Raw genomic sequence first — 19,108 nt, forward strand, 5'->3', positions numbered from 1 at the left:
ACTACCTACCAGCAGAACCTTCTTCTTTCTGTTAAAATTTGCAACAGGCTTAGGCTCCCTAACTGCCGAGGACTGCTGCATGTTTCCTACAGCTATCGCTAGAAGAGGCTCCTCTTCGCCAAACACTGACAGTAGGTGAAAATCTATTGGTTAGAAGCAAAGTACAACTGTTGGAATATCTCCTCCTCCTAGCTGCCTTCTTACCAACTGACAGTTGCCATTCCCCAGTGCCCTTCACCCTTCCCATCCTATCTAGTCCCTCCTTTGTGTTTTGTAACTGCACCTTAAGATTACTTATCTTATGCTCCTGCTCCTCTATCAACTCATTTCTGCTAAAAATTCTGTATTTCCAGTAGAGGATCTCGCTAGAAAGCCCATGGCTTCCTTGCTGCATCCCCTCGATGAAAATACTTTGAACAAATCTCACATCATAATGCACTACTCACAAACCTATGACATTTGACATCATCAGCATTATAAAAGTTATGGGAATAAACTGCCCCTGAATTCTACTGCAATGTACTCATTTTTTTTTAATTAACATGCCTACATCATGAAATCCAACTGTGCTTCCCTGACTGAGAATTCAGATTCGCAGACTGCAAAGGCCAATGCATAGAGCAGCTTGACATGATAAGAAATGCCTGTTATAAAGGAAGAAGTTTCAAACTGTTGTTCTGTTACACATAAGTGATCTTCAATCTTCAGTCATTTATACTATGAAAGTGTATTATAATTGTTGAACTGACTCATCATCCATCACTGCGAGAATTTTCAGTTATGATCCATTGAACATTTAAATAACTATCAGTCTAATGCCTTTCAAGTTTACATTATTTACCATTTTGAATTGCACTGTCCTAAAATTTAATATTTCTTTTTAACTTATTTCTTAGAAAAAATATCAGCATTATATTTGATAGGTTTTCCACTTGGACTGCACAGTAAAAACCAATGGCAATTATTTACATTTGTATAACTTACATATACTGATTCATTTCCTTCACATTGCCGAGTGAAAAATTCCATTAAGACTTCTGTTATAAATACAAAAGTTAATCAAGCAGTTAAAGTGAAAGTTTCTTTACAAAATCATACATTCAGAAATATAATGTTAACAACAGAGTGCAGACTAGCTAATCTAGTTTAAGTGAAAACCACTTCATAAAATTACATGCCATGAATAGTCACAGTAAAAGTATAATCCATAGAATTTGTTCACTTTTATATTTCTACACAGATAGGACAATTATATTGGTTACATCTGGAATATGTAATATCTTGAAAAGCATCTTGTAATATTTACTTTGGTTTTAAATAAAGGACTTTTAAGATTATTCACAGATTACTGATACAGAAGCAAATGTAGAGAGATGAATGCGCTGAAAATATAGTTATGGGATGAAAGGTTAAACTGAACTCAGCAACAATACTTAGATGTGAATCAACTTTGATTGGTAAATATAATATTTTCCACAACATTTACTATTGATTAACATTTCAGAACATTTGCTAAGTGTATGAAAAAACATGTATCCATATATATTTTTATTGCTTCCTTGTCTGTGGTAGTTTGTTGATTACAGATTTCCTCAACTGCTGCATTTCATGTGCAATACAATATTCAGCACACAGAACCTGGAAAACATATGTAACTAATTTTAGTACAATAACCACAATCTTTCTTTTAAATGCAGCACAAAGTGATGTAGCGGAATACTTACATATAAGGAAAAATTTTATAAAGACTACTTTATAAGAAAATATATTTTAGATAATTAGTTCACTGAATATTTACAATACAGAGTGTTAAGTCCAACAATGTTTCTAAAAGTGTGGACAAAATTGTGTAATGAAAGTCATCTGTTAGTCCTAAATCTAGTAGGTCATTCATCTAGAGAGGAATGAAAGGTTGAAACAGTTTTGAATAATGTAAAAACACTGTCTGGGTTACTCACTACATTTTTTCTTTTGTAAACAGATAACCATAAAACAAGGTCATAAACAGTAATATTGAAATTTTACATAAAGAGTCAACAAGTACCAGTACTGGAGAAATTAGACACATCTACCACCAAAATAAATGACGTAAACAAGATTTAGAATGACCAAAATGAATGTTCCTGTGATAGTTACTTACATGTTTATGATGATGGTCTCTTATATTACAGATATCTGATGTACCACTCATTCCACATTCTTGAGAGCAACTTGTTTGTCATATATGTTGTCTTAAGAATGCATAGAGAGTACTGGGCAGCAATGCTCAGCTTAGTGTATGCAGTGCAGTTTTGTGACAATTTCCCATTTCCACATACATTATACATTTTTATCCTAATTGTGTAATAATTCCAATGTGTCTATATCATATACTTAATCCATGTACTATCAGTCTTTATTTTAATTAGTTTATAATTTCTTTAATCTTTTCACAGATTATGAATGCTTTTCTCCCATCTATGGGGGCATGGACATGTGCACATATTGCCATGCAGTTGACCATGTAACTTTGCTTGTAGTATTTCTCCCCATACTGGACCAACTGTACGTTGCAGCACTAGACATGACTAGCTTTTTTTTTGTTTTTTTTTGTGGGTATTCTTTGGCTGTATATTCCTGCATATTTAATAACATCACTGGTTGTATACTTGTAGAATTTTAGCAGTAGTGCACTCTTTCATTCTTTTTCCCAGTTTCAGATCTAAAGATGTACATCAAACAAAATTTGTGGTAAACACAAAAAGAATGAAGTAAGTGAGCTAGATCTTCCTTTCACATTATACAGATAGAAGTTACAGTTTTGCTATGTCTTCCCTTAGGAAACAGTTTGGAATATTTCACAACAATATACCAAGATGAAAATGAGAAATCAGCAGTAAGTGAATGTTCAAAAATATGTATGGAAATTATTTCAGAGAAGAAAATAATTGATTTCTATCTGATACAACATGTCTCCCAAAATACGTTGCCTGTTCAAAAAATTCTGCAACATTCGTAAATTTGCACCAGTGGTGTGTTGGAGAGAAATGTGGTTGTGGCATTCCTGCACATACCTGTATTTCATATACAACTTCTGGAAGTTTCATTTTTGTATGTCCATCAGTTATTGTTCACTGCCATACTGAACAGAACAGTATGTCACACAATTTGCAAATTTGGAGATGACAGAGTTAGAGGATCAATGTATCTGCATTAAATTTAGTGTGAAACTCACGAAAACCTTTACAGAGGCACACCAAATGATGCAGGAAGCCTACAGTTATGAGTGATTAAGCTGTAGTCAGTGTCACAAATAGCTGAGACGGTTCAAAAGTGGGTGGATGGAAGTTAAAGATGACCCTTGTTCATGACATGCTTTGGGGACACTCATGTCAGGAACATCAACGAAACTGTATGTGCCAATCAAGAAATGATTGCTGACAACTTTACAGAAGAATGTAACATTTCAATTGGATCATGTCATGAAATCCTGACAAAGCATCTTGGAATGCACCGTGTTACCACCAAGTTTGTCCCACTCCCTATGAGTCAAGACCACAAAGACCTTCAACTTCAATTTCCTAAAACAAGGTAAAGAATATAATCACAGTGTGTCAAGAGCAGCCCAATAGACCTTTTGTAGCTAATGTGACTACCTTTAAGTATCAACAATAAACACAAAATTATGTAATTAAATATCTATTTTGTTTATTTGAATGCTGGACCTTTCTATAAATTACCAACATCCCACAATCAAAATTACTCCAGAACATCATCATTTGTAGTGTATATTCCATTACATGATATGTCATGTCTGTAGAATCTGTGCAAGACATTATACAATCTATATAAGTGTGTGTCACTGTTGTTTCAGATTAGTTAGACAGAAGTTTTAACACCTCAGAGATGTACAGAAAGGATAGCAGCAAGAAAAGATGGGTACAGCAGACGCAAGACCAAGCTATAAAGTAGAAGTCATAAGGCCGTATCACATAATGAGAGATCAGATGATCATAAATGATGAAAAGAAAAACAAGGAAATAAAAGTATATTTACAATGAAGGAACGAGGAGGATTTTCAGAAGAATTCAACAAAGGGAAGAAGAATGAGGAAAATAAATGGTAGTAAAATGAGAATGATGAAATCTGATCCAATATCCAGTTCATTCAGTCATTTTCCCAACAATACTACTTTCTTGATGTTACTTACATCTCAGTGATGGCTTCACATCAATCTGTATGCCCATCATACACCTCAACCACCTACAGAGGGTCACTTTTCCAAATTACCATCTGACTGCTAGGCCCCAGGATATTATCTCCAGCAGATACTAAAAATTTGTCCATGTCCTACCTTGACAGCTACTGGAAGCCAAAGCACCTGTGTCCATTACCAGTACACTGCCAGCTAGGGGGAAATGCTGAGAAAGTTGTGGCAAACGTGGGATCCACTACACCACAGAGGAATGACCGAGTGCCCAAGTGTGCAAGCAAGGCATAATGACATCTTGGAAGCTGGGAGATACAATCTTATCTAATGACAAAGCAGATTGTGATAAGGAACGCTGTCCTGTGACATAATAGCCACCACCCGATGCTTCACTGCACTGGTGGTGTTATGAGTCGAACACCCACTGGCCTTCTGCTGCTGACAAAGTACTGTCCCTCCAGGCTAGCTGTGGTGTAGTGCTTTCAAAAACAATCCTGTATTACCACCTAATAAATGTGTTATTGTCAATGATGTTCCCTTGGTGCTCCCAAGTGTAACTAGGTCCTCACAACAACATCCCACCCAGCACTCTTCTTCCAACTGTAGAAGTTTGAGACTGCACTCTTCTATGATTAACATATAAGATCCATACCCAGTACCCTCACTATCTGTGGATATCTGATTAGAAATGATAAATTGTTGCATCTTAACCAACCTGACTGACTCATCATAGCCTTCAAAGAAAGTATGAGAAAGTTAACTTGACCCACATGTCTCTACCCTGAGCTGCATTCACTATTGATCCTCACATTCAACCACTAATTATCCACAGAAGTGTATTTCCACATTATGTAATATGACCCCAGGTAAAATAACTCATAAACACTCTCCAGATTGTTTGCATCTTTCCACCCTAATACTTAGACTCATAGCAAGATCCTTGTGGTTCCTGGAGTCAGAGGGGTACCACTTTTAGGTTAGAATCAAGATTCAGGCACCACGTTCTGAAAGAAGTGATAATAACGGGAGAGCCCTACAAAATGCTTAATAACATACAGAAAAAAAGTTTAGTTTACTTCATCAAAATATTACAGGACTGAGTAGCAAGGCAGAAGAGCATCTTGTCCGTTTTGAAAATCTAGGAAGCTCTGAAAAGATAGACATCCTAAACATTCTGTGCCTGTCTGAGCACCATATAACCACAGGATTAGATTAGTTACATATAAAAGATTACACTATTGCAGCTTAAGCGTGCAGAAATAACATGGTAAAAGGAGGAGTTGTTACATACATTAAGACAGAACACAAGTTCAAAAACATTGAGACAAGTAAATTTCAATTTTAATTGTAACTGTATATAGGTCCCCACTGGGAAATTATGAACTATTTATAAGGAAAATGGATTCCTTGTTGTGCTATGTGTCAGGCATCAGCAAGCATTTGATAGTCTGTGGTGACTTCAGTGTAGATTTTTTAAGGATTCTGATAGGAAAAATAATCTGGAAATCTTATTTGGAACCTAAAATTTGATCTCAGTAATTAACTTTCCAACACAGGTAGATAAAGGCATCAGGATCCTAATTAGTGATATTTTCTTTGATGCTCAAAGCACAAAAATAACTGTTTACCCAGTAACAAATGCTCTCTCTGATCATGATGCAGTGCTTATTAGGATAAATAACACAGTGCCTTATGGTATGAGAAATGTCTTTAAGAACAGTTTACAGGAGATGCCCTGGGACGAAATTTATAACGAACAAAATTCTAACATAAAATTTAATCTATTCCATGATAAATTCATATCATTATATAAAATAGCTTCCCGCACATGGTAATCAGAAAGAACACTAAACAGCGACATAAAAAACCGTGGCCCGCTATAGGCATTAAAGTGTCTTTTGGAAGGAAAACGGAAATGTATCTTTTGGCAAGAGTAAGAAGGGATCCTGCAGGAGTTGCACACTACAAAAAATACTCAAACTGTCTTTAAAAAATCAAGGAACATGCACATAATGTCACAAATCAGTACTTCCAACAACAGACTTAAGGATATATTACAGGCAGTTAAATGAGAGACAAGACAACCAGCCACAGAACAAGATGAAATTACTATTGAACTGAATAGAAGTGCTATGAATGATGAGTCACAGCTAGCAAATGCATTTAATAATCATTTCTTAAATATAATAGAAAGCAGAGGGACAATCAATTCAAGAGCAAAACCACAGCAGTGAGTTGAAAATGTAACTTTCACAAAATCAATCATATGAATGTTTCACCAACTTCTCCATCTGAAATTTAGAAAATTATGCATTCTTTCAAAAATAAAAGGTCATCTGATTTTGATGATGTTTCCAATAAAGTAACAAAAGTTTGTTCCCATGTAATAAGCCCAATCTTATCTGAAATATGTAATATATCACTAACTCAAGACATTTTTCTAGAGGGACTGAACTATACCACACTTAAACCCCTCTTTGAGAAAGGTGATAAGAGAGATGTCAATAACTAATGACCTATTTCACTGCTCAAATCATTTTCCGAAATTTTTGAGAAGGTGATGTATTCAAGAACAGTATCTCTCCATAGCATTAACAGCACTCCTAGCAAATAACAATTTGTGTTTCAGAGGGATTGCTCTAATGTGAATGCCATTTACAACTTCACTCACCAGATTTTACAAGCATTAAATAACAAAATTGTGCTGGGTGGTATTTTATGTGACCCCCCTAAGGCATTTGACTGTGTGAATCACAGTGTTCTCCTGGGTAAATTGATAATTTATGGGGACTGATGGTATAACAAACTAATGGATAATGTCATATGTAACCAGAAAGTTGTACTTAATAATTCAAGCAATCTAGTCCAGGGACATAATTTTGACTGGGGAGAAATCATGTATGAGGCTCCCCAAGTTCTAGTGTTACGTCAACTACTGTTCCTCATATACACGACTGGCCATTAAAATTGCTACACCACGAAGATGATGTGCTACAGATGTGAAATTTAACCGTCAGGAAGAAGATGCTGTGATACGCAAATGATTAGCTTTTCAGAGCATTCACACAAGGTTGGCACCAGAGGTGACACCTACAATGTGCTGACATGAGGAAAGTTTCCAACCGATTTCTCATACACAAACAGCAGTTGACTGGCATTGCCTGGTGAAACATTGTTGTGATGCCTTGTGTAAGGAGGAGAAATGTGTACCATCATGTTTCCGACTTTGATAAAGGTCAGATTGTAGCCTATCGCAATTGCGGTTTATCGTATCGCGACATTGCTGCTCGCGTTGGTCGAGAACCAAAGACTGTTACCAGAATATGGAATCGATGGGTTCAGGAGGGTAATATGGAACACCGTGCTGGATCACAATGGCCTCGTATCACTATCAATCGATATGACAGGCATCTTATCCGCATGGCTGTAATGGATTGTGCAGCCGCATCTCGATCCCTGAGTCAACAGATGGGGACATTTGCAAGACAACAACCATCTGCACGAACAGTTTGACGACGTTTGCAGCAGCAGAGACTATCAGCTCGCAGACAGGAGTGCCTGCGATAGTGTACTCAATGGCGAACCTAGGTGCACGAATGGCAAAACGTCATTTTTTTGGATGAATCCAGGTTCTGTTTACAGCGTCATGATGGTCACATCCATGTTTGGTGACATCGCAGTGTATGCACATTGGAAGCGTGTATTCGTTATCGCCATACTGGCGTATCACCTGGCATGATGGTATGGGGTGCCATCGGTTACACGTCTCGGCCACCTCTTGTTCACATTGACGGCACTTTGATCAGTGGACGTTACATTTCAGATGTGTTACGACCTGTGGCTCTACCCTTCATTCGATCCCTGCTAAACCCTACATTTCAGCAGGACAATGCAAGACCGCATGTTGCAGGTCCTGTACGGGTCTTTCTGGATACAGCAAAAGTTTGACTGCTGCCCTGACCAGCACATTCTTCAGATCCCTCACCAATTGAAAACATCTGGTCAATGATGGCCGAGCAACTGGTTCGTCACAATATGCCAGTCACTACTCTTTATGGCCGGCCAGGGTGGCCGAGCGGTTCTAGGCATTACAGTCTGGAACTGTGGGACCGCTACGGTTGCAGGTTCGAATCCTGCCTCGGGCTTGGATGTGTGTGATGTCCTTAGGTTAGTTAGGTTTAAGTAGTTCTAAGTTCTAGGGGACTGATGACCTCAGATGTTAAGTCCCATTGTGCTCAGAGCCATTTGAACCACTACTCTTGATGAACTGTGGTATCGTGTTGAAGCTGCATGGGCAGCTGTATCTGTACATGCCATCCAAGCTCTGTTTGACTCAATGCCCAGGCGTATCAAGGTCGTTGTTATAGCTAGAGGTGGTTGTTCTGGGTACTGATTTCTCAGGATGTATGCACCCAAATTGCATGAAAATGTAATCACATGTCATTTCTAGTATAATATATTTGTCCAATGGATACCCCTTTATCATCTGCATTTCTTCTTGGTGTAGCAATTTTAATGACCAGTAGTGTATGTAAATGATCTTCTGTCATTCTTTTTGCTGATGACACTAGTATTGTAATCAGTCTAACCATATGTAAAGAAACAGAATAAATGGTAAACAGAGTTCTTAAAAGTAGCATTGACTGGTTTTCTGTGAATGGTCACACCCTCTGTTTTAGAAAGGTACAACATACTCAGTTCTGCACATCTTGAGGCACTACACCAATGGTAAGTGTAACACATGGCAAGAAAATAAAAAACAGGGTCAAAACTTTAAAATTCTTAAAAGTCCACCTTGATGAGAATTTAAATTGGAAAAATACATTTCGGAAATGCTAAAACAATTTAGTTCTGCCACATTTGTGCTTAGGATAACTGAAAATCTTGGGGAGAGACAATTCAGTAAGTTGACTTATTTTGCATATTTTAATTCAGTAATGTCATATGGAATAATGTTCTGGGTAACTCATCTTTAAGGAAGAAAGTCTTCATTGTGCTAAAAGATACTGTGAAAATAATATGTGGTGCTCACCCACAATCATTTTGTAGACATCTGTTTACGGAGTTGGGCATTGTGACCACTGCTTCACAGCACATTTATGCCCTCATGAAATTTGTTGTAAATCACCAACTATGATTCAACAAGAACACTGAGGTACATAATTACAATACCAGAAGGAAAAATCACATTCATTAATCCACATTAAGGTTGTCTTCAGTAGAAAAAGTGCTGCACAATGCCACAACAAAAACTTCTGACTATTTACCCAGTGACATAAAATATCTGACAGATAGCAAAATAAAATTTGATAACAAACTGAGGAAATTTCTAACTCTTTCCTTAACAACTTCTTCTATTCCGTAGAAGAATTCCTATTACCTTAATGTGCAAAAGATGGTGGGTAGGAAATACTAACTCACATATGTATATCTTTCTTCTTTTTGTGAAAAAAATATCCTCTTAGAAATGTTCAGAATGTAACACTATGTACAAATTAATTTGAGATGCGAATGTAAAATGACTCCTTCAACATCATTATGATATCTCATGTAAAATGATCTATGAAAAAAAATCCATTGCATGTCATAAAGCTGTTGTATTCTTTCCTGGAGCAAGCTGGTGCACAGCTTTTATAAATGGTTCTTGATATCCTGGATACTTGGACAGGGACAGAGCTGACTTCCAAGCTGGTCCCACATGTTGTGTTGGGGACAGATCTCAGGATATTGCTGGCCACTGGTGTAGCTCAACATCATGCACACACTTTGCAGTGGCATAGTCCATGTGTGGGTGAACATTGTCCTGATGAAAAATGGCAGCACGATTGTGCTGTCAGATTTCTGTCAATCACTACCAGCCATGAACTGAAGTCATACCTGATGACCTCAGACACAATGACAACAAGAGTAATACCACTGTGCCTCCCCAACACACTGGAAGAATGTAACCTCTGCCTGGGGTGTCACCACACTCACCAACAACACTGATTTGTCACAGAGCAGAACTGTGTTTGATAATGAAATACACTGCAACACTACTCATCAGCAGTCCATTTTTCCTGGGCAAATACCACTCCAAATGCAGTGGTTTTGTTGTGGTGTTAATGGCAGCCTGTGCAAGGGATGATAATTCCCTATTCCTGCTAGTCTCTGACCAGTGGTGCAGGATGACACAGAACATTGCACGGAGTTCATTATTTCTTCTCGGATGGCAGGCTTAAATGTGACAGTGTTGTGAAGTCCTTGGTACACAATACAGCAATCCTCCCTGGGTGGTCAGACGTGGTCTACCAGGATCTTAACAATGAGTATGCCTGCCAAACATTACAATGTAGTCCAGCTTCAGGCCATACCACATCTGAATGCCCCACAAATTTGGATATTTCATCATTCAACTAGCCAGCGAAATGGAGACCTTCAATGAGGCCTCTTTCAAAGTCTGTCTGCTGCTGATAATGCTGTTGCATGCAAGCACACAGCATTTACATGTCATTCACAGTGACCACTAAATATTTGACATTGTTCACGTCCCTAGAATACCCTGACAAGAATGGTAACAACAATAATTGTGGACAACACTAGTGGCCATTCTGCCTGTTACAGAGAATTCCAACTCCAGTCATTTATATACCCATTGATAGTGTGTACATGTATAAAGCTACACTGATGTCTGTCCGTGCTTTCTGGGTACTTCCCTTTTTTTTTGTCATGTATTGTGTCCCCCCATGAACCATGGACCTTGCCGTTGGTGCCTCAGCAATACAGATAGCCGTACCGTAGGTGCAACCACAACGGAGGGGTATCTGTTGAGAGGCCAGACAAATGTGTGGTTCCTGAAGAGGGGCAGCAGCCTTTTCAGTAGTTGCAAGGGCAACAGTCTGGATGATTGACTGATCTGGCCTTGTAACAAAAACCAAAACGGCCTTGCTGTGCTGGTACTGCGAACGGCTGAAAGCAAGGGGAAACTACAGCCATAATTTTTCCCGAGGGCATGCAGCTTTACTGTATGATTAAATGATGATGGCGTCCTCTTGGGTAAAATATTCCGGAGGTAAAATAGTCCCCCATTCGGATCTCCGGACGGGGACTACTCAAGAGGTTGTCATTATCAGGAGAAAGAAAACTGGCGTTCTACGGATCGGAGCGTGGAATGTCAGATCCCTTAATCGGGCAGGTAGGTTAGAAAATTTAAAAAGGGAAATGGATAGGTTGAAGTTAGATATACTGGGAATTAGTGAAGTTTGGTGGCAGGAGGAACAGGACTTCTGGTCAGGTGACTACAGGGTTATAAACACAAAATCAAATAGGGGTAATGCAGGAGTAGGTTTAATAATGAATAGGAAAATAGGAATGCGGGTAAGCTACAACAAACAGCATAGTGAACGCATTATTGTGGTCAAGATAGATACGAAGCCCACACCTACTACAGTAGTACAAGTTTATATGCCAACTAACTCTGCAGATGACGAAGAAATTGAAGAAATGTATGATGAAATAAAAGAAATTATTCAGATTGTGAAGGGAAACGAAAATTTAATAGTCATGGGTGACTGGAATTCGAGTGTAGGAAAAGGGAGAGAAGGAAACATAGTAGGTGAATATGGATTGGGGCTAAGAAATGAAAGAGGAAGCCGCCTGGTAGAATTTTGCACAGAGCACAACATAATCATAACTAACACTTGGTTTAAGAATCATGAAAGAAGGTTGTATACATGGAAGAACCCTGGAGATACTAAAAGGTATCAGATAGATTATATAATGGTAAGACAGAGATTTAGGAACCAGGTTTTAAATTGTAAGACATTTCCAGGGGCAGATGTGGACTCTGACCACAATCTATTGGTTATGACCTGTAGATTAAAACTGAAGAAACTGCAAAAAGGTGGGAATTTAAGGAGATGGGACCTGGATAAACTGAAAGAACCAGAGGTTGTACAGAGTTTCAGTGAGAGCATAAGGGAACAATTGACAGGATTGGGGTAAAAAATATAGTAGAAGAAGAATGGGTAGCTTTGAGGGATGAAGTAGCGAAGGCAGCAGAGGATCAAGTAGGTAAAAAGATGAGGGCTAGTAGAAATCCTTGGGTAACAGAAGAAATATTGAATTTGATTGATGAAAGGAGAAAATATAAAGATGCAGTAAATGAAGCAGGCAAAAAGGAATACAAACGTCTCAAAAATGAGATCGACAGGAAGGGCAAAATGGCTAAGCAGGGATGGCTAGAGGGCAAATGTAAGGACGTAGAGGCCTATCTCACTAGGGGTAAGATAGATACTGCCTACAGGGAAATTAAAGAGACCTTTGGAGATAAGAGAACGACTTGTATGAATATCAAGAGCTCAGATGGAAACCCAGTTCTAAGCAAAGAATGGAAAGCAGAAAGGTGGAAGGAGTATATAGAGGGTCTATACAAGGGCGATGTACTTGAGGACAATATTATGGAAATGGAAGAGGATGTAGATGAAGATGAAATGGGAGATACGATACTGCGTGAAGAGTTTGACAGAGCACTGTAAGACCTGAGTCGAAACAAGGCCCCCGGAGTAGACAACATTCCATTGGAACTACTGACGGCCTTGGGAGAGCCAGTCCTGACAAAACTCTACCATCTGGTGAGCAAGATGTATGAAACAGGCGAAATACCATCACACTTCAAGAAGAATATAATAATTCCAATCCCAAAGAAAGCAGGTGTTGACAGATGTGAAAATTACCGAACTATCAGTTTAATAAGTCACAGCTGCAAAATACTAACATGGATTCTTTACAGACGAATGCAAAAACTAGTAGAAGCCAACCTCGGGGAAGATCGGTGTGGATTCCGTAGAAACACTGGAACACGTGAGGCAATACTGACCTTACGACTTATCTTAGAAGAAAGATTAAGGAAAGGCAAACCTACGTTTCTAGCATTTGTAGGCTTAGAGAAAGCTTTTGACAATGTTGACTGGAATACTCTCTTTCAAATTCTAAAGGTGGCAGGGGTAAAATACAGGGAGCGAAAGGCTATTTACAATTCTTACAGAAACCAGATGGCAGTTATAAGAGTCGAGGGACATGAAAGGAAAGCAGTGGTTGGGAAGGGAGTAAGACAGGGTTGTAGCCTCTCCCCGATGTTGTTCAATCTGTATATTGAGCAAGCAGTAAAGGAAACAAAAGAAAAATTCGGAGTAGGTATTAAAATTCATGGAGAAGAAATAAAAACTTTGTGGTTCGCCAATGACATTGTAATTCTGTCAGAGACAGCAAAGGACTTGGAAGAGCAGTTGAATGGAATGTACAGTGTCTTGAAAGGAGGATATAAGATGAACATCAACAAAAGCAAAACGAGGATAATGGAATGTAGTCGAATTAAGTCAGGGGATGCTGAGGGAATTAGATTAGGAAATGAGGCACTTAAAGTAGTAAAGGAGTTTTGCTATTTGGGGAGCAAAATAACTGATGATGGTCGAAGTAGAGCGGATATAAAATGTAGGCTGGCAATGTCAAGGAAAGCGTTTCTGAAGAAGAGAAATTTGTTAACATCCAGTATTGATATAAGTGTCAGGAAGTCATTTCTGAAAGTATTCGTATGGAGTGTAGCCATGTATGGAAGTGAAACATGGACGATAAATAGTTTGGACAAGAAGAGAATAGAAGCTTTCGAAATGTGGTGCTACAGAAGAATGCTGAAGATTAGATGGGTAGATCACATAACTAATGAGGAAGTATTGCAAATGGTGCAAATGGCTCTGAGCACTATGGGACTTAACGTCTATGGTCATCAGTCCCCTAGAACTTAGAACTACTTAAACCTAACTAACCTAAGGACACCACACAACACCCAGCCATCGAGGAAGTATTGAATAGGATTGGGGAGAAGAGAAATTTGTGGCACAACTTGACCAGAAGAAGGGATCGGTTGGTAGGACATGTTCTGAGGCATCAAGGTATCACCAATTTAGTATTGGAGGGCAGCGTGGAGGGTAAAAATTGTAGAGGGAGGCCAAGAGATGAATACACTAAGCAGATTCAGAAGGATGTAGGTTGCAGTAGGTACTGGGAGATGAAAAAGCTTGCACAGGATAGAGTAGCATGGAGAGCTGCATCAAACCAGTCTCAGGACTGAAGACCAGAACAACAACAATGCATTGTGTAAGTTAGATACTGTCAAATATTTACATTTGGCAAAGGATTCACAACAGGACTATCTGGACCTTTGTCCATGCTTTAACCTAATGTCTACATTCTATTTAGGTATATGTCTGCTGCACAGTCCCATAATTCTATTCCGGATATTTTGTTTCATATTACACAATTTTTAAGGTTTGGCTGGGAACTGTTTTTGGCCACTGGCTTATCAGAAACAGTCCACTGTTGGTTTTCTCACATACAGAATTAATTTGGTTCATTCAACGAAGATTTTTCAGCAGATGAACAAAGAAATTTAAAGTTATCTGTGTCTTTTGATGAAAGCTGGTTGTTTTAAATGTTAGCAGCTGAGATTTACTTAAGTTAATATGTAGGTCTTGATGTATAAAATTTGTGGTTACTTCCATAAGATCATTAGCTGCAACTGATGGGAATGCAACAAAGGTTTTTTCATAAAATAGGAGGGAGGAGTCACCACCACAGCTTACCAGATGTGAGTTGAAGGACTGTGTCATGCCCCTGATGTAGACCTGTATTCTCGGGCAGACAGCCCAAAAATTATTATTTCCGCTGTTGCTTCTGCCGCCAAGCATTTAGAATGCCAAGCACCACTTGATCCTTAACACTGTGCAGGTTGCAATTATTTCTCTAGAACAACTTGCAATCCCATACGTTCCATGGTAGTGATCTATGTTACTCTTACTCCCACTGCCAAGGAGATCCCTCTTCCCTTTCCTGCCCAATCATGCATTCCTTTATTATACTTTCCAGTTTCTGTGATCTTGTGTTCTTTCATTTATCACTATTTGCTTTCACTGTATATTTTCTATTTTCGAATTATTATTTTGATCCTGTTTTTTTTCTCTCTCTTCTGATGTTATCTTTGTTACTGGACTCACAATTTTTAATTCTTCCCAAGTACTCACTTTGTATTTCTCATTTCTTTTTCCTCACACCTTACAACTCTTAGATGTTCTTATACTTTCTCTTTGACACAGCCTCCTCCATGAATTTTAACAGCTTCAGAAATTCCATTCTTTCCTGTAAACCACTAATAAAAAACTAGTTAAAAGTTGTTCTCAGATGAATGCTAGTGTTGGCATCTGGTATTGTTTCTGTCAGATAAATGATGTAAATTGGTTACCTCTAAAGTATTGATCAAGTGAAATGAAATAAAGTGAAAAATTGTAATGGAACGTGATAAACAGATTCAAAATAATTCAGAGAGCATGGAATACTAGAGAGGTTGAAACACATTAAGGGTGAACAACGAATATGGAAAGAAACAAATATAAAATAAGGATTAGATTTTCTCCTGCTGAAATATGAATTATAACTGAGGAAAATGACAGAGAATGTAAAATGTATTAATAGTATGATGTATAATCCTGATACTGGATATATTTACTTATTACTGTTATTACTACCATTATCTTCACTATCATTATGCTCAAGACAGAAAAGACAAATATTCTGCTTATTCTGAGATACACACAAATTGATGTGCCTTGGATTAAGTAGCACAATATTGCTCATCACCTGTGCTTGAAAATTAACATACATAATTTACTATACTGTACAACCTACTCCAAATTTACTTTTCATCATATGAGTGCTGGTGAAGCCCTGTGGCACTCTTTAATTTTACATGTGGCACTCTTAACTTTACGTTTCACATTCTCCAAACTGGCAGTGTTTCCTGTATACATCTTGTAATTTGGTGATAAATATAATATGATTTTGTTAACAAATGGTCTTATAAAAATTATATTCACCTAACGTGACCCATTTTTAGCGAAAGTACTCAGAGAATGTTCCTCTCAGCTGTGAGGTCACACATAAGGTAACTTACCACAGGAAGAGAAATAGTAAACAACAGTCCCATAATCAAAATTTGATAAGTCATTAAGGGAAGTAGGTTTATATTTAGCAACTACTGGAACAATTTTACTGAAGCAAGTAACTCTGCCACAGATGGCAGGAGGAGGGTTCCAATTTCCCTCTGGTTTCTGTGATTAATATCCCAACTGTCTGCTTCAACAACAGCATGAGAATGCTTAGATGTTTTGCTTTTGCTCTTAATCCTTGCCCACCAGAACCAATATTTGCACTCGCAATACTTAACACTGATAAAATATTGCACTTTAGCACTCCCCTATATCCACAGTGTTTACTTAATTTTTGCTTCTGGCTCCAATATTCAATTAATCTGAATTTAAATTTTCTTTTTTGTTCCAAATTTCAGGAAAGACCTGTCTTAAATTAGAAAAAAGATTATATTTATTAAAGTCCATTTGATGCTATGTGTTGTGGGCCAGAGTAGCCGAGCGGTTCTAGGCTCGACAGTCTGGAGCCGCGCAACCACTACGGTCGCAGGTTCTAATCCTGCCTCGGGCATGGATGTGTGTGTTGTCCTTAGGATAGTTAGGTTTAAGTAGTTCTAAGTTCTAGGGGACTGATGACTTCAGCAGTTAAGTCCCATAGGGCTCAGAGCCATTTGGACCATTTTGCTATGTGTCAAATGCAGGTTCGTGTTTATAATTACTTCAAGGAGAAAGATTTATTTTTGTATTTCTGCATCAGAATGCAATAATAAACCAAACTAAGCACAGAAAGGTTCTTTATAGTGTGACGTGCGTAAGAATTTTCTGAATGAGAAACCTCTGGCAATGGAAATTTATGTGGCAACAAAATATATTGATGTTATGTCCTCTTGAATGAGTGGTACTGAATGTATTATACTATTTTAATATTGACTTCTCTGCTGATTAAAAAAAGTGAATGCAAGGTTTACACACTCCAAACAGGAAAAAATAAATAAAAAATCTGTTAATCAATTTAGTGAATTTGACAGTTCATCCTGTATACAGATTTGCCTCAGAAATCACCAAAATTGTACATACTGCTTTACTCAGAGGGGATAGTGTGATCACCACACTAATGATTTCTGTTTCTGGTAGCAGATACTTATTGCAGCAAATGATTTTTAACATACAGCTACATGTGATATTTTAATGCATCTAGTAAGGAATATGTAGGGAACCCCTGCTGCTTGCATATTCTGAGAGTTGAAAGATGGCATTCATTTAGTGCATTTGATTGTATTTAGAATACACAAATTCAGGTCTGTAATCTGCAAAGTTAAACTTAATCTCAGTGTTAAATGTGTCAGAACATTATTTTTCTGTGATAGAAAATGAAGAGACCAATATTCCTGATTGATGTAAAAATGTATGAAATTTATCAGTATGTGGATGCAGTATGTGGATGTAGAGTGTAAATACCAGTATCAGGCTATTGTGCTGTGCATTATCAAAACATTTTTTTTCTTTTCATAGTTCTTGTAATTTGTATTACATACTAACAAAAATTATTTTTCTTTATAAACACTACGTTTAAGTCAAATCCAATATCGTCCAATGATGCAGTAAAGAAATATGTAAACCGTCTTTGCTGATCCTAACAGCATCACCTTGCACGAAATTATATGCCAAACCTGTGAGAGAAACAGTTGAAAAATCAGCTCCCTGAATGTGCAACTTCTACTCTTCATAAACAGAACAGTATAAAATCTTAATTATATTCTGTCACTGTGGCTGGGCATACCGTTTGCTAAATTTCTAAGATTAAGAAGTTAGCTGATTAGTCAATTTTATTTATAGTGTTTTATTTCCATGTTAGACTGATTTAGGAAATTTGTTTTGGCCGATAAAGAAAAATTTCTTTCTACCAACTTTGGCTTTAATGAATGAAAAAGTAGGATAGTTAATTAATTTACCATAATACCCAGACATAAATATTAAAATAAAACACTGCCTATAATGGCAGCGGCAAAATTACACACTTTGCTGTCAAACTATGTGAGCATAATAAATTATCCAGAAGCACTTTCTTCCTCAGAAACTGCGCGATTTACGACATATAAAACGTTATCACCCTTCATTCACGTTGAAAAATCCTTTAAACTGTGTAATTCCGTTCCTGAATTCTAAGCTATAAATCAATCAATTATCTTTAATAATTACCTCTCCACGTCTCGGCTTCATTTTTGTTTGCGTTGGTACGCAAGACAGAAGGCATTTCATCGAAATATTGCGGTACGTTTTAAGTAGTAGCTCATACTGCAAACAAATAAATTATTTTTAACAAATTACAATAAGTTGCCGGTCCTCGTATTAATAATCGTTCAGTTTACTTACTGCGTCATCTATCTTTCCGGCCATGACGAGATGGAATCAAATATATTTACGTTTCTGAAGAATAATAGCAGCCATATATGTAGACAAGTCTCCAACTTCCACAACAATTTCAGCGCAATGACACAGAATATTCCCTTCTTCGCGCTCGATCAACGAATGACAATACTTAACCTGTTGCGCCAAAGATCTTATTAGCTGACGCAGTACTACTGTCCACCCCAACGAAATGTAAAAAGTAATGCTTTCGCGCAGTAATGCAGTTACACATTAATTTTACGTGAGTGATACGAAGAGGAAATACATTAAAATGTCAATAGATACGCTTACCAGTTCCAATCGTAAAAAGGAATACCGTATCTCCGGCATGTGGAGTGATGCGGATGTCACAGATTAATTATAAACGAGGCGTTGACGGGCTGTCCATTTGGCACGTTGCTTTAAAAGAATTCACCACTGATAGTCTGAACTATATACAACTGGTAGTAATGTAAGGATTTACAACATTTCGTACTAATCTCTGAGTTGTAGCTCTCGATGTCTTAACGTTATTACAACTTGATCATCGATATTAAGTTCCAACACGAGACAC

At 37.7% G+C, this 19,108-nt stretch overlaps 1 long non-coding RNA gene across 1 annotated transcript; it reads right to left on the bottom strand.

Annotated features, from left to right (window-relative positions):
* Nucleotides 1-1,182: 1,182 nt before the first annotated feature.
* Nucleotides 1,183-18,655, bottom strand: LOC124556822. Its single transcript, XR_006968702.1, has 3 exons — nucleotides 18,520-18,655; nucleotides 18,346-18,441; nucleotides 1,183-1,638 (listed from the first exon to the last, which is right to left on the bottom strand). It is a non-coding gene; the product is annotated as an uncharacterized LOC124556822 (long non-coding RNA).
* Nucleotides 18,656-19,108: the final 453 nt, after the last annotated feature.

The sequence above is a fragment of the Schistocerca americana genome, chromosome X (assembly GCF_021461395.2).
Source record: "Schistocerca americana isolate TAMUIC-IGC-003095 chromosome X, iqSchAmer2.1, whole genome shotgun sequence".
Lineage (NCBI taxonomy): Eukaryota > Metazoa > Arthropoda > Insecta > Orthoptera > Acrididae > Schistocerca > Schistocerca americana.